This window comes from Tachysurus fulvidraco, chromosome 6 (assembly GCF_022655615.1).
Source record: "Tachysurus fulvidraco isolate hzauxx_2018 chromosome 6, HZAU_PFXX_2.0, whole genome shotgun sequence".
Lineage (NCBI taxonomy): Eukaryota > Metazoa > Chordata > Actinopteri > Siluriformes > Bagridae > Tachysurus > Tachysurus fulvidraco.
This window is the reverse complement of record NC_062523.1, coordinates 8,176,337-8,190,361: the sequence shown is the minus strand read 5'-3', so window position 1 is coordinate 8,190,361 and position 14,025 is coordinate 8,176,337. Positions and strand designations below refer to the sequence as shown.

The 14,025-nt window shown below is 37.1% G+C and overlaps 1 protein-coding gene and 1 long non-coding RNA gene across 2 annotated transcripts in view; one reads left to right on the top strand and one right to left on the bottom strand.

Moving 5' to 3' along the window:
- The window catches only part of LOC113663951 (protein CFAP210-like), a 169,818-nt gene that overhangs the window by 19,035 nt on the left and 136,758 nt on the right, over positions 1-14,025 (top strand). The gene's annotated exons all lie outside the window — the stretch shown is intronic.
- LOC125141539 lies at positions 10,178-12,435 on the bottom strand. Its single transcript, XR_007140959.1, has 4 exons — positions 12,371-12,435; positions 12,082-12,199; positions 11,013-11,064; positions 10,178-10,420 (listed from the first exon to the last, which is right to left on the bottom strand). It is a non-coding gene; the product is annotated as an uncharacterized LOC125141539 (long non-coding RNA).

Below are 14,025 nucleotides of genomic sequence, written 5' to 3'. Positions count from 1 at the left end.
AAGAATGCAAGTATCAGTTCCTTCTTGGTGACATTTTTTAATAGTCATTGTTTTAGTACTTATTGTGCATATGACCATAGCACTGAACTTTTCACTACACTTCCACCTGACTCACATACAATATCCTGTACAGTACATCAAAGCACTCTTTGCATCTAACACCCCCAGTGGCCAGTACTTGTCATTTACACAGAATAAAAAGAGAGCACAAGGTGGTCAAGTGCAAATTGCTCAATGCAAGTTTGGTGAAATGCTGACAGTGATTCAGCGATGATTAAAAATGTCTACTGAACATATCTTTCAGGTTTTTTCAAATTGTATAATTAACCCAGATCCAGAATTGATTGACAAGTGGAGGCCAAATCCCAAAATTTTAATTGAGCCTCACAAATCTCGTGGAAGTTTAACACGAATATTGTAAAGATTGTCTAAAAGAATCCTAGGACTAATGTGAAAAAATAGGTTGCTGCACATTAGGTAAACAAACAAAGAATCCATTGTGGCAAAAATTACAGGATTAAGGATTAAATGTTTTTAATATTCATGATATATCCACATATTTCTTTTCTCAGCCTGTCATATTTCATTCATCTTCAGTTCCCTGAAATATACTGGTCAGGATAATGGCAGATCTTAGGAATAATGGGTGTAAGATGGGAATTTAACATGGACAGGATGCCAGTCCATCACAGGCCATCATGCACACACTAAAACACATTCTTACACTTATTCACAATTCTACAATCCACCTACCAGCATGGTTTTGACAGGTAAGAGACACTTGAACCCAAAAGAAATCTATACCAACATGAGAAGAACAAAAACTGTGTTTCCCCAACAAATCTCCAACTACACGCATGTTAATGCAATATGTATATTAAGACAAAAAATTGTGTCAAAAATGTGCTTGAATATTTGATTTTATAAAAAAAATTGGGGGGGGGGGGGGGGGGGATGCCCTGCATGAATTGAAGTGGTTGAAACAACTTTATTAGTTCAGTGTGGTTCAAACCCATTCCCATGACAGCTAAGAACCCCCACAAAAAGAGTTAATTTTAACCTGTATAGAAATGCTTATGTATATTATAAATGACAAGGAGATAACAGGCACAGAGATTGCATATAGATATCAACATCAGGCTTTAACTGCACATACAACATAAAACTAGGATCAGGCTCTAACTGCACATACAAATTAACCCAAGGTTAAGATCTAACTGCAGCCTGGTTTGTTGTCAGGGTTAATCTCGCCATCTCTTGCAGCATCAGCATGTTTCTAATATCTCTATTTGTGTGCATGTTTAACTAGCACATCTAACCATTACTCTAACCCTAACACTTGCCCAGCAGCAGAAATAGCTGCAGTGTAAGAGATCTAATTATCTAACACAAAACCTACCTACATTTCATTTTCATCAATAAAAGCTTATTAAATTCAATCTGAGAGTTATGGTTTTAAAAGTTATTTCTAAACAAATGATTCATGAACAGTTTTCTTTAAACCGTTTTTATAGCAAATGAAAATGGCTTTGTCTTGGTGTTTTACAAAGGGCAGAGAAAAATAGAGCTTTACTGAAAAATATTGATATATTACAATATATATTCATTTTAATATGTTAATTTAAATTTTTTATATGTTCTTTTTCAAAGGCATTTTGTAATCTGAAATAAAAAATATAATATAAGCTAAGCCTGAAAAGTTTTGGAAGACATTTTGCAAAATCATGCTATGCATGAACACATTTATGACAGGTATTTGCATAACATTAAGGTGATATGTGCCAGACAGGATGTTTATTTCATAAAATGAGTGGGCTTATATAAACAGAAAGCAGACTGAAACCTCTTTTCAGCTTCTGCGTATGACTGCAAGTTGTATGTTGAATTTTTAAGTTCAATTTGGAGTATTCTAGACTAAATAGTAGCTGGAAACTAGCTGTCTTTTATGCAAGAACTGATACTTTAAAATTTGAGCTTGATCACCATCCTGTTTTGCAAATATTTTGGCCTCAACTTGTAGGAAGGACCTTCACGTGGTTATCTAAAACACTACTATCTTCACCTACACATTTCCTGTAGCATCAAAGACCAATACAAGCAATGAAAATGTCAATCTCGATGTGTTAGTTCTTAGCTTATATCTCTGCTTTGCAAATAACAGTAAACATTTTGTATTTAAATACCAGTCAGACTGACAAGATATTTTATTAAGTAGATAATATTTTGCCATATAAAGCCACAACAATTTTTTCTTATTAAATGAATTATTTTCCCTTTTGCAGTGGTAGCTCAAGTGGTTAAGGCTCTTGGTTGTTGATCGGAGGATTGGGGTTCAAGCCCCAGCAATGCCAAGCTGCCACTTTTGGGCCCTTGAGCAAGGCCCTTAACCCTCCCTGCTCCAGGGTGCTGTATCATAGCTGCCTCTGCACTCCAACATCCTTAGTTGGGATATGAAAAGAAAAGTATTCCACTTCGCTGTATGTATATGTGAAAATAATAAGGCTTCCATGCCCCCATTTCATTAAATGAGCATTTGACTGACTTTTTTCTGCAGTGAGAAAATAAAAACTTCCCTTTTTATTGCAAACAGCATAAAACAAACATACAAGAATCTCCTTTACTGAAGACACTAAACTGTTACAAAATCCAGATTTGACTGTACAGTAAAAGGCCAGTCAGTTCATATTTATATGTCTAAGTGCATGTCCTTTCAGTATGAGCATAGCAGGTTTGTATATAAGGAAGTGATGACACTCTGTAAAGCAGTACAGTTGTTGGCGTCTAAAGTTGTAGCCATAAACAATGTTATATAAGCTGGTCATTTTATAGTCAATGTAGAAAAACTAAAGGTAAAATGTAAAAACAAATAAATTATAGCTTGACTACATTATAATCTGAGTGGAATACAATGGAATAAGTGAAAGGGTGGGTGTTTTATAAGCAAGTGTGTATATACTGTAGCTGGAAAATTACACAGGAAGTCATATCAGAGCGTTGATCACAACGGATATTTACCAGAAGTCTGACCATCTCCATCACCAGAAAAAGATTCACAAGTTCGAAAGCTCCAAACAGACTTAAAGCATCATGTTGAACAATATGAAAGGGGGGAACCAAAACTCTTAATGTGGCACACACACTCAGTGTAGATGTCACAGGTTTCGCAGATGGATAGTACATGATGGTAGTACATACTTACATTCTGGTGAGTTTGATGACAACAACAACAAAAAAAATAATAAAAAAAATAAAAATGTTAGGACAAATCTTACAAGACGATGATTGTTTTTTATTTACATTAATAGATTTACTCATAGATATTTGTGTAATAAAGTCTACAATAGACAAAATTCAGACTGCTCAATGACATAATGCAGTTTTTATCCTTGACCTACATAGTGAATGTTCCAGTAGACCATACATGTCACACAGTACTCTCACGTGAACAAATCTGTGAAAAACAAATTCTTATATTAAATTATTAATAGCATGCAAAAGGCAATAGAAGCTAAGTTACAGTAAGTTAAGAAGAAGAAAAAGCAGTCAAGTGCATGTTTCCAGAGCATTCCCAAAACAGCATGTTTTAAGCAGAGGTGGCAAAAGTACACACATCCTTTACTCAAGTAGAAGTACAGATACTCATTTTTGAAAATACTCCAGTAAAAGTAGAAGTAGTGACTACACTCTTTTACTCAAGTTAAAGTAAAGAAGTATGGGCTCTGACATGTACTTAAGTAAAAAGTCGCCGATACTACTACCAGTGGTGTAGTCTAGTTTTTTGTAGTGAGTATACTGTGATCCCCCCACCCCCAGCCTCATACGCACCCATTCTAGGGCGACACCCCATAGGCACCACCACACTCACTAATGCATCTACATGTAATTGAGAGCATTATTAAAGACTGATTATGTGTTATCAACATTCCAATTTATGATAAGCAACAAAAGACAGTCAGCTGATAAAACCTATGCTCCAGGTCCCATATTCATATAACATTTAAGGCTAAATGTAATTAGACAGTTGGCAGCACCCATTGACTTTCACTGTAGGAAAAAAATATAGACTATGAAAGTCAGTGGGTGCTGCCAACTGTCTGATTACCAACATTTTTCAAAATATCATCTTTTGTGTTAAACAGAAGAAAGAAACTCATACAGTTTTGGAACAAATTGAGGGTGAGGAAATAACACAATTATCATTTTTGGGTGAACTGTACCTTTAAGAGCTACATTTAGCCTTAAATATTATATGAATATGGGACCTGGAGCACAGGTTTTATCAGCTGTCAATTTTCAATGTACATTTCATGGTGAACAAAAACATTTGTTCAATGCAGAATATTATGATAACTGGTAGTTTACAAAGCTTTCCAAATACATTTGTACTCGGGCTGTGGGTGAAATGTCACCCGAAGCTGCTGTAGCTTTAGGCGCAACTAATTTTCCTCCTTGGTAGGTGACGTCAGATCAGGTCACAGGCCACGGAAAACCCAATGGTCCAAAAACGTTAGTGATTCGCAATCGCAACCCCAGTCTGTGTTCGCAACACAGACGGGGTGAATTTATGAATGAAAGTTCTGTCACAAAACGATATTGTTACGTATCCTCACGCTTTTTAAGTGGGTATACGGAAATCCTTGGCATTTCCTAGTGGGTATACGGAAATCCTTGGCATTTCCTAGTGGGTATACGGAAATCCTTGGCATTTCCTAGTGGGTATACCGCGTATACCTGCGTATCACGTAGACTACACCACTGACTACTACCACAACTGGACGTCATGTTTTATATATCCCAAACTGTAGGGAGATTCCAGCTCTGTCCTTGAAAACAACTCAAAATTATTGTGATGTTTTACATATGACAAAATTAATGTTAAGGATTTCATCTTTAGGGGGGTTTAGCCCTCAGTGAGAATTTAAAACAAGAAGAGTTCTATATTATATATTATATGACAACTCTGGTAATAAGAATAGTGAAATTTCACTGCTTTTGGTTGCCGTCTTTCCGCCGATTAACGTTATAGATAAACGCCTCCAGCTCTGACTGTTCAAATAAAGTAGACAGCTGAAGACGCACTTTTGAAAGACTACAACACACGCGTGTAAAAGTATGGGGTAAAAGCAAAGTAAAAAAAAATAGCTTTTGGATCAAACTGATAAATCATTTTCTTTCCCATCGACGACATGTCCTGCATTTTAACGTAATTTTTATTGTTTATTTATGAAAGTAAAAATGATCCTTATAGTTTTAGGGTGGCTGAGATTACAGACAGGGGGCTGAAGCCACCCTAAAAAAGGGCTAGAACCGCCCCTGGTTGACACACTTTGCAACGCATTCGCCAGGAATCCTTTGTGACGCCGATTATGTCAAACATCTCCCTCATATATGTGTGTTCAGGACTGTCCTCGTTGTTAGTTATTTTAACATCGGTGACTCCCTCTGTATTAACATTAGCCATTCCTTTTGTAGGCGTGCTGCTCATTAGCTCCGCTATCCTTAGTCTATGTCTGATAGTCAGTAAATAATACAGTACACCAGTCACATGGGGGAAAAGCCGCACAATGATAGGATGATAGGCTGGAAACAGCGCTCAATGAGAAGAAATAATACTAAAAGTAACGAGTCCGTTTTGAAAATGTAAGAAGTAAAAAGTACAGATATTTGTGTAAAAATGTAATGAGTAAAAGTAAAAAGTTGTCCGAAAAATAAATAGTGAAGTACTGATACCAGAAAAATTTACTGAAGTACAGTAACGAAGTATTTTTACTCCGTTACTTCCCACCTCTGGTTTTAAGGGGGTACTGAATCACATGGGGAGCAAAACCTGCCTTTGTAACCCACCTGGTTTGATTCCAAAGAAGAGCTACATTCACAAAGATTGCTAAAAAAGTTCATGCTGGCTATGATAGAAAGATCACTGCTTGCTGTGTATATGGGGCTGTGTAAAAAGTAGAAAGGGAACTGCTATAGGACATCTTGAGGAACTGAAAACCACATTTAGTTAGTCATCTGATAGGAACAGTGAAGTTTGTGGATGATCCTGTGAGAACCTTGTGGAAAAAAGCACAGCAATTACCCAAAAGTTTCTCAATGTATTCCAGCTCCATTGCAGTCTAGGAATTAATGCTTCCACCTCTAAAAAAGGGAGTACTCCATCATAATAGACACAGGTAAAACACATTCATTGGTACAAGAAGCAGATTGTGAGTTAATTATAAAGGATAAAGTGAAGTGAGAACCCAGAAAATGACACACCTTTAATGTTAAAACCAAAGGCTTGGTTAAAATTAATTGCAAGCTACAGTAGATACAGTAGTCACATCCCTCTCTTTATACATTATATATAAAACCATGACCTGTCAGTTCCTTTGTTGTAAGTTTGGAATTATGTATAAGTGTGGATTTCCAGAAGGTCACCCGCAGCATCCCAAGAGAGCTTCCTTTTCCACTCCCTACAATGGGTGACATAAAGTATAATAAACCTTACCTTTTGACAAACGTGCAGCTTTCAGTGGTAAGATTCAATCAAACTGATGGAATGACTAGGCATAGTAGATTCTCCTGGTGAGCTTTTAAAACATCGGCCAACATTTCTTAAGGAGGAAACAGATGGCATGCTGAAAAAAATGGCAACAGACAGCTTACATGCAGAAGAATGGATGACAACTTGAAAAAATAATCTGGTTTGAAAACAACTTGAAAAACCCATTCCAAGTTTTCCAAGAATCATGTTTAAAAAGAAGAATCCTACTTGGGCATGGTCAGAAAATTTTTAAATATGCTTGACAGCAGATTCTGTCCTGGTTGAACTTGACTATCTAGACCAGGGGTCGGCAACCTTAAACACTCAACGTCGCTCGGCCCTTCTGCTCAGCTGTGGACGTCGCTCGGCCCTCTCTGGCTGCGCCACCGTGTGCCTTGCTCCCTCCACCTGCCTGGATGTGTGCCTTGCTCCCTCCACCTGCCTCGATGTGTGCCCTGCTCCCCCCACCTGCCTCACCGTGTGCCTCGCCCCCTCTAGGCATTTGTTGTGCTTCATTTCTGTAGTTTTCTTCTCTGTATTTCTTGTTTTTTTCTCATAATAACTGTATAATGTGCTACATCATGGTCCATGAAAAATGACTGTGTGTTCTATTGTATACAATAAAAAAATTATAAAAAGGAATGACAATAAAAACCCACTTGACTTGACTTGTCTATCTATCTATCTATCTGTCTATCTCTCTCTCTCTCTCTGTGTGTGTGTGTGTGTGTGTGTGTGTGTGTGTGTGTGTGTGTGTGTGTGTGTGTGTGTGTGTGTGTGTGTGTGTGTGTGTTTGTGTGTGTGTGTGTGTGTGTGTGTGAGTGTGTGCACATGTGTGTGTGTTTGTGTGTTTACACTTCTGCATAAGAATATGTACCTGTAAGTAAATAATTTTAACAGTATAGTTTGACCACATTAGTGTTGGGTTGAAATAACATGCTTAAATTGTGTAGTGGTGTATATTCGTGACAGTTTTCTGTGTAACAGAATTGTTTACCACATCCTGAGGAGTGAGGGGTTTCACATGCTCTACCCCACCTCCAAGGTTAACTCACAGTACATCAATTGCACTAGAGGGTTATTGTTTCTACAATATTCTTTAATGATGTTTGCTTGCATTTTAATAGAATCAGACCAGACTGGAGACAGTCTGCGGAGTATGTGAAGGTTTATTTTGCCATCTCAACAAGCCTGTGTTTTTTCTTGAATGATAGAGAATTCAATGAGGTGCTGTCTTTATCTGTATCTAGTCTTTTGCAATAGTGTATGGTAAAGCAAGTGAAACAGCATACACAACCTCTAGTTAATAAAATGCATTAAATGAGCATTTGGCTATTTTCATATGTTGAGAGGCACAACATTTGTCTATTTTATGATTTGCTGCCCCCTAGTGGCTTTCCTGTCACCTGAGCACATATAGTATATTAAAATCTGAACACATGGATAGGAAAAGTAGTAATTATGACCAAAATAAAGGAGCTCAGGCAACACTATTAAAAAATATAAACTGTTGCATATAGTCCAAGGTATTTGCTGTCTTTTGCTAAATATTTGCTTAAATTTTTTTTTTGCTTAATTCTTTTTCAAGTTATATAAAAACTATATTTAAAAATGTGTACATATGAAATAGGTGTATATTGGATCTACTATGTTAATACAGTGTATGAGATAAATTATTATTATTATTATTTTGTTGTTGTTGTTGTTGTTTTTGTTGTTGTTTTTGTTGTTATTATTTAACATATAAATTCCTTAAAATATAATATTTAATATTAAACAGCCATGTCATCTAGTTTTAGAACATTAAAGCCACAACAGTACAAATATTTGACTGAACTACACGACAGAGATTTACTCATAAGGATTGGGATAGTGGGTGGTTTATTAATGAAAGACGTACACAGGAAGTTATTGTGTCACTCTGATATTGAATATCTTCTGTTGTATGTATACCTTGTTACATGAATAAGAAAAGAAATGTAAGTTCATTTTCGCAGAAATCTTTAATAAAGGTGTGTTAAAAAATTACTTTAGAAACTACATATATATATATATATATATATATATATATATATATATATATATATATATATATATATATATATATATATATATAGTAACCATTTTCTGTTTCATTAAAGGTTCCATGCTCTTCCCATTTCCTGTAATGAAAAATAAACCTACTATTTGAAATACAGCTTTAATTCGGTTCATTTCATTGTTATTTGTTTAGCCCTTTTAACAATGGACATTGCCATGAAGCAGCTTTACAGAAGAATAAAAATATCAGATATAAAATAGCTTCATGTGGAAATCTTTTTCCAGTTCTGATGAATCTGACATTGTTAGTAGTATAACTTGTATAATGTCTGTGTGGATGCATCATAAATTAAATTAAAAATGGGGAATGACTGCTGTTGGAAATTGTTTGGGTTGAGATTGACATTAGGATTATTGCACACAAAACTGTACTGTATGTCATCTAGGTACATATATCAATTAGGTTCTATTGGAAACTGTTAGCTTAATATATTAGATTTCTGTCCACAGACATAGAATAATAATTTTGTTGTTTTTACATGCTTTCCAGCTTTTCTCTTTGGATTTTGGACTGATTTAGTTTTTTGAACTTGAACTTGAACCTGGGGGGGGGGCACGGTGGCTTAGTGGGTAGCACGTTCGCCTCACACACAGGGTCGGGGTTCGATTCCCACCTCCGCCTTGTGTGTGCGGAGTTTGCATGTTCTCCCCGTGCCTCGGGGGTTTCCTCCGGGTACTCTGGTTTCCTCCCCCGGTCCAAAGACATGCATGGTAGGTTGATTGGCATCTCTGGAAAATTGTCCGTAGTGTGTGATTGCGTGAGTGAATGAGTGTGTGTGTGTGTGTGTGTGTGTGTGTGTGTGTGTGTGTGTGTGTGTGTGTGTGTGTGCGCCCTGCGATGGGTTGGCACTCCGTCCAGGGTGTCCGTCACATCTGTCCTTGATGCCCGATGACGCCTGAGATAGGCACAGGCTCCCCGTGACCCGAGAAGTTCGGATAAGCGGTAGAAAATGAGAGAGAACTTGAACCTTACTTACATCTGGGATTATCAGGGGCCCACTGGCCAGCTACTGTAGAGCACCAGGACATTTTCCAGGGGTCGTTCTGTCCTTCCTCCTGAGCAGATAGCATGGTTTGACATATGATATGATGATGAGTGAATGACGGACCTTCAAAATCTATGAATCAGTATTGCAGTGGGAAAATGCCAATACATGACCCAAATGCAAAGAAGAAGGTGGAGCATGGAGATCATAAAAGAGAGTAGTACGGTGAAGAGCCCTGGCCACAGACGCAGTATTACACTGCAAAATGACAGAAATTTGAACTATTAAGGGAGCAGGTTTGTCAAAATACCAGTACAAGCACGCATCTGCAGCATGGCTATTATTACCTAATAAGTCCACTTGCTTTGTGTACAGTCTTTACTGGGAACCTTGGCAGATAATGAATTTGCATTATTATGAAGTTTATCATTTTTGTGTTCATGTGTAATTTTCACCTGTTAAAAGCAACTTTAGAAGTTTTACATTTGATATTTAAAAATCCCCAGATACCCTCAATATATATTTTAGGATCTGCTGACCGCCAGTGGCAAAAATACAACATTTACACTTTTTTTTTCGTTTATTTCAATAAGCATTCAACTGACATATATTTCAGAAACAACACAAACATAAATACAGAAATGCCTCTTTAACACAGTCATTAAAACAGTTATTAGTTGTAGAACATACAAACATCTGCTTCCTGTTTCTGTAGAAGGAGGAGCTGGTGACTCTGTAAAGCAGTACTTGTTGATGCTCAGGATTTAAAGCCAATGGAAAAGTTATCTGAGCTTGTCGTGGTGTAGACCTGTAAAAAAGAATGTATAGATAGATAGATAGATAGATAGATAGATAGATAGATAGATAGATAGATAGATAGATAGATAGATAGATAGACAGACAGACAAGGTAGGTTGATGGTGGGAAACTTACACAGATAGTTATCGTCTCACTGTAATGGGCAGAATCTTTATATACCTTTGCCTAGTTACACAAAAAATAAATGAAAGTCAAAGTTCATTTTCATTCATTTATAACTCAAAATTCATTTATAACTCAAAGATTTAACAAAACCCAAAGTTTACATTATTTAGAAATCCTTTCTAGGTTAGGTAAGTAGAGTTGATCAGAATGTTACATGGAATTCATCAGTAAATAAAAAACATTTTGATAAGCACACAGTTCCATATACAGGACATAAAACAAAAGAAAAGAAAACTCAACTTCTCGTCTCAATATTAAAGAAAGTAAAAGAGTATTTTTTAATTCTAAACTTTTTGCAGGCAGATAATTCATAGTCTTTGCATTTTCCCCACTCAGGGATTCATTTAATTAATATGAATATTAACTCAGCATTGACATGTCTACAGCTTTATATTAAAAAAAAACAAAAAACTTACAAGCTCATTGCTAGTTTCAGTTGGATCAAAGGCTGCCCTTTTTTTCCATTTCCTGTAAAAAATGCAAATTCTTTATTCCTTGAACCAATCACAAAGTAACAAAAAGTGAATTTTTTTCTTTCCGTCCGAATAAAGTGGTAATAATGTTAGTGTTATTCCTGGGTGTGTTGTGGTATAATTACTAATACAAACGGAGAAACAACAGATGGTGGAAACTGGCAATGAATAACAGGATTAAAAATTAGTAAAAAGACTAATGCTGAATATGAGGGCATTCAATTTATCACATTACATTTAGACTTTTTTGCAGTATAATTTAAATTATAATTTTGGTGTCATCATTCCTCCTCTTCTTCTGACAACAACTTCACTACTACTACACTATGTGTCTGTGGGAGAATAGGCACGTCAGTAATTATGTAAGGTTAAAACACCTGTGTGTACTGCAGCTTTGGAAGCATGGAGGTGAATGCAGGAGCACATATTTTTTGGTTGACCGTATAATAACTGTATAATAATAATATATTCAGAATATATATATTGATAAATATAAATATATATTGAGGAGCAGTATTGTTGAACTTGAGCAAATCACTGTTATACATTGCTATATTGAAACACTCTTCAAATGGATGGAGAATAAACAGCAAACTGCAAGGGCGATTAATGTGTCCTGATTTTATTGCTTCCCACTCAGCTTCTTGCCAGTTTTAAGATAATTGTGCCAACTACTACTACTACTACTACTAATACTAATACTAATACTAATAATAATATATGGTTTGTGGTTCTGTTTTCGAAACTCCACGAAAAAGCACACATTGTCCTGTGTATTTATTATCCTGTTTTATTTATCTATTCATTTATTTTGCATTCACATCACACTGCTGTGTTGTTGCCCTAAATGAAGTCATCTCTATCATCTGTATCATTATTTGTTTTTAATGATAGCAATATATACTACATAGTGTTTAATTGTCAAAAACCTGCTATTTAGATGAAATTTTTATAAAATAAAAAATAAAAAATATTTTTTTAACTTTTTATACAATATCTGGTGGTCGCTCACCTGTGAAGATACATGCCACAGAAGAGACATACTGTGACACACACTGTGCTTACTGAGAAAACTATGTAGAATGGCCATATATTGTCTTGTTGTATTTCTCTGTCTGAATTGGCAAAAGCTAAAAACAAATACAAAATAATCAGTAATGCATATTTTCACCAAATATAATCTATAATAATACAAGTATAATTACCTCTTTTAAAAATGACATACTGGTAAGTTGTTATGCTATTTCATTTGATGAAACTAAAGACATATTAAACACTGCTTAAAAAGAGGATTTAAACACCTGTTATAGTCAATATCCACTCCTGTTCGAATGGTAAACATGAGTATAATCCTGCATCTGAAGGCATTCTTGGATTTTTTGGGTCAACATGCATCCTGCTTGATGTGTAGTTGATCAGACTTTGGTTTATTACTGGGCTGTAGTTAAAAAGAAGAATCTTGTCTTTATGCCAGACAATATCTTCAGATTTACTAGTCCGATTTCCATCACAGTGTAAAATAACATTCTCTCCCTTTGAAACATTTCTGTTCATCTGGTTTTGAGTATTGTTCTCAAATGCCTTGGTACAATCTGTCGGGAAAAAAGTAAAGCCAACATTTAAAATTTACTTGCTTGCTTATATTGCACATAAGCTATATGACAGTAATTTTCATCTGGAACTGTGAGCACAAACATGCTAGATTTAAATGTTAAAACAAACAAACTTCATTGAATAATGAAATGATTATTATCTACAATGTAGTCCAATGTCAGCGCACTCATCCGAAGCTCACCTTCGCGGCGCACTCTGGTGACGTCATTCCCTGTCGCATGACTTTTATACTCGGCACTGCTATTTAAGCACGCCGTTTATGCTGGAATCTCGCCAGATGATCTCTCGTCACTACGTCGCTTTCTTGAGTCACTCCTGCCAGCCTCCGGTCCGGGTGTTATCTGTGCCTCGCGTTTTCTATTTCCGTGTGCATTTTCCCGTCTCGGATTACCTTTTTTCCCTGTCATTCCTTACGTGAGTTTTTCTCTGCTGCCGGTTGTTTTGGTTCCGTTTTTTGCGCTCCGGTTATTGACATTTCGGATTACCCTTTTTCCTGTGTGGATTACTGCCCGTTTTCTGATTGGATTATTTTTTCCCTCCAAGACATTGCCTGGTTACATTCTGTGCATTTATGTTTTCATATATAGACATTTATTACTATCCTATGTTAATAAATTTTCTTTTTTTGGACCCTGACCTGCGTTTGGGTTCTCCTTCCCAGCACCCTCATCTGTGTCACTGATAGTATCATCTGGCCAATAATGAACCCAGCAGGATCTCTGGAGATGCAGTCCCAGCTCGACTCCTTGTCCAAATCCTCCGCTGCGCATGAGCGCCAACTCAAGGAGATAGCCGCATCCACCAATGAGCTCATTCGGCGCATGAGCATGCTCACCACGACACAGGCCTCCTCGCCCTTTACGAGGCCACCTGCCCAGCCCCCCCAACCCGTGGTTGAGCAGAACATAAACCCCATTCGGGAGCCACATCTGCCTCATCCCGAGCGTTTTTCTGGTGAGGCGGGACTTTGCCGTGCCTTTTTGATGCAGTGCTCAGTGATCTTCGAGCTCCAACCCTCCTCCTTCCCTTCGGATCGGTCCAAGGTAGCATACGTTATCTCTTTGTTATCTGGGAAGGCCAAGATCTGGGCAACAGCAGAGTGGGAACGTCAGTCAGTCATCTGCTTCTCGTTCGATGCCTTTTCGGCTGAGCTGCGCAAGGTTTTCGACTCCACACTGCCTAAGATGGACGCCACTCGAGCCTTGTTCGAATCATCTCAGGGGTCCCGCTCAGTGGCTGAGTATGCTGTGGATTTCCGCATGGCAGCTGGGGACAGTGGCTGGAACCCCACGGCGCTCTACGACGCATTCTACCGCGGCTTGTCCCCCCAGGTGAAGGATGA